The sequence below is a fragment of the Trichechus manatus genome, unplaced genomic scaffold, assembly GCF_000243295.1.
Source record: "Trichechus manatus latirostris isolate Lorelei unplaced genomic scaffold, TriManLat1.0 scaffold00120, whole genome shotgun sequence".
NCBI lineage: Eukaryota > Metazoa > Chordata > Mammalia > Sirenia > Trichechidae > Trichechus > Trichechus manatus.
The window spans coordinates 636,094-639,378 of NW_004444056.1; the positions used below are offsets into that span (position 1 = coordinate 636,094).

A 3,285-nucleotide genomic window follows, 5' to 3' on the forward strand; every position below is an offset into this window, starting at 1 on the left:
GGGGAGGGAGGGTGAGGGTTATTCACTAACTAGATAGTAGACAAGAATCATCTTAGGTGAAGGGAAGGACAGCACACACTTCAGGGGAAGTCAGCACAACTGGACTAAACCAAAGCTAAGAAGTTTCCTGAATACAATGAAACACTTCGAGGGAGAGAGTAGCAGGGGTGGGGGTCTGGGGACCATGCTTTCAGGGGACATCTAGGTCAATTGGCATAACAAAGTTTATTAAGAAAATCTTCTGCATCCTACTTTGGTAAGTGGTGTCTGGAGTCCTAAAAGTTAAGCAAGGGGCCATCTAAGATGCATCAATTGGTCCCAACCACCTGGAGTAAAGGGGAATGAAGAACACCAAAGACACAAGGAATGTATTAGCCCAAGAGACAGAAAGGGCCACAAAGACCATAGACCTCACCAGCCTGAGAATTGAAGAACTGGATCGTGCCGAGCTACCATCAATGACCGCTCTGACAGGAACACAACAGACAGTCCCTGATGGAGTGGGGGAAGGGTGGGATGCAGAACTCAAATTCTAGTAAAAAGACCAGGCTTAATGGTCTAAGACTGGAGGAACCCCAGAAAGCATGGCCCTGGACTCTCTGACAACCCAGAATTAAGACCATTCCCAAGGCCAATTCTTCAGACAAAGATTGGACTGTACTATGGGACATAAATTGATACTCGTGAAGAGTGTGATTCTTAGCTCAAGTATATACATGAGACTAAATGGGCAGCTGCTTTCCAGAGGTGAGATGAGAAGGCAGAGAGAGTTAGGAGCTCGTTGAATGGACAGGAAAATCAGGGGTGGAAAGGAGGAGTGTGCTGTCACAGTATAGGGAGTGCAGTTAGGGTCACATAACAATGTATGTATAAATTTTTGTAGGAGAGTCTAACTTGAATTGTAAACTTTCACTTAAACTACAATAAAAATAAATAAAATACATAAAGAAACATGTTAAACAAAAAAAAGTGTCAGAAGTGCTCCGAATAAGCGATGACAACAAAATTACACAAGTTTGCCATTCGTTGACGTGAAATTAGATATGCATGTGTTGAATTAGTTACTGTTAACTGTTTATTTGAGTTAACTGAATATTCAGAATTCCATAACTTTTTAAATCCAAGTGTTGGTTCAATTGGTCAAAAATTTTCAATCAACTCATAATATTAGAGAAATGATACCTCATCTGTCCTTAAAACTTAGCTCCAAAATTAGTGTGATCCATTCTCTTTGAAAGTGGATGTTGCCAGTAGATTGAGTTGGTCAATTTTAGGAATTAACGCTCAGGTCGCAGAAGACGGTAAAATACGTCCGTTAACACTAAGGATGAAAGAATTAAAAGAAAGACACACAGGTCTGTACATAAAAAAACACTGTGTACAAAATTTTAGAGAAGAACGACACGTGAAATTCAGTGAGTTGGTGCGGAGTTGGTCTCGGCACGCTTGGTCGCAGGCTGGCATGGATTATTTCTCGTCTTCCTCCGCGGCGGGTTTGTGCCTGGTGGAGCCGCAGTTGGAGCACTCCATCGAGGTGGAAACGCAGAAGCAGTGCTTCCAGCAGCTGGTGCGCCAGATGACTGAATTTTGTTTGGAGAAGTGCGTGGACAAGCCTGGGCCAAAGTTAGACAGTTGAGCTGAGGCCTGTTTTCTGAACTGCGTTGAGCACTTCATTGATACAAGCCAGTTCATCTTGAATCGACTGGAACAGGCCCAGAAATCCAAGCCAGTCTCCTCAGAAAGCCTTTCTGACTGATGTCAGCATTACTTCTTTGGAGAAGGAAGGTAGTTTAAGAAATGAAGAGCTGTTGATGGGATGGTTGAAGAAAAGGCCATGGGGCGATTGGCTTTCACCTTTTTTCACTTTGGGGGTAGTCCTGTCATCTGAGAATGAACAAAGACCAACTTTGTGTGTGTATGGTTTGAGGGTCATATGTGTATTTGGTTGTGTTTTTAATGCTAACATTATGAAAATAATTGGCAGATGAATGGAAAACTTACCAGATGTGTATTACTGTATGTGGGACTGTGCTTTTCTCCAAGTCCTGTTAACTGCTTTCTATAATTTGAGAGTGGGACCACACAGGTAAAAATCTGTCATTTGCATGGATTCATTTCAGAGTTCTGGGGAAATTGATACTCATATTTGTGTCAGAAAGGGCAGCCATGTGGGGGGGTAATTTAGTACTGTAACTGTAGGCCTCTTTATCTAGTGTTCGACCATCTGTGCTGGGAAAAAAAAATTATGGAGCATTCAGACTGTACACTTCAGCTTTCTAGATTATCTCCCTCCCCTATGGTCTCTGGAAGCAATACAGGCAGCCTGAGAGTCTAGAGGCCTTTAGTTACAAAGGAATCAAGCCAGGGAACATAATTCACATTACTGGACTGCCACAAGGAAGAAGTTAACTTCCCCTGTATTTCAGGGTACAGAAAATTCAAAGATGTGCCTAAATTAGTCATAAAGATTTAGGCCAGTCAAAAACTAACAGTAGTTTTAAGGTAGAGGTGCATGCTTTATGTTAATCAGTACAGTTTCCATTTACTACATTCTTTTGATCACTGAAATAAAAGCTTCTACAAGATTTTTTTAAAAAAACTTTTTTTAGAGAAGTACAACATTGATTTACATCAGGTTTATTCCATAACCATGGATAATGGCTCTAATATGATTAAATTTGATTTGCTCAGAAATGATAGTGAAATTGCATGGAAAATGTCAGGGCAAAATGACAGTTTTGAAGACTCAGACTTAGTGCACTCTGACTTGCAGGCATTAACCATCACAGAGCAAGGTGAAAGCAACAAGGTTTATAAGATTGACTGGTATAAAGTGTGCTGCACGCACACTTAGTCATTAAAGATGCAGTAAAGGATGCTGAACTGGAAGAATTTTTAGGAGAATGTCATGAACTCGTTCAAATACTTTGTATTCCGACATGGTTTACCAAATTTTTGGAAAATAATTTAAGGAAACCTATACTGGTTGCCCAACAAGATGGAACAGTATAGGCACCGTGTTAGAAATCTTACTAGGATGCAAAAATCTCTGTGATGTATTAGCTGAGAATAAGATGAAGTATTACTTTTCTAATGACAAATGGGCATGTGTTAAATTAATTTTGGAAACTTTAAAACTTTTAAAGAAAATTACAGTAAGATTGAAAAGTGAACAATTAACCAAAAGTGATGTTTTTGGTATGTGGGTGGAAACTAAGATAAAATTAACTCTTAATAATATATTTGGAAACACATTGGAAAATTTAATATCAGGGAAAAAGTTAT

At 39.8% G+C, this 3,285-nt stretch overlaps 1 pseudogene; it reads left to right on the forward strand.

Annotated features, from left to right (window-relative positions):
* The first annotated feature begins 1,462 nt into the window (after positions 1-1,462).
* LOC101354605 (mitochondrial import inner membrane translocase subunit Tim8 A pseudogene) lies at positions 1,463-1,756 on the forward strand (annotated as a pseudogene).
* The last annotated feature ends 1,529 nt before the right edge of the window (positions 1,757-3,285 follow it).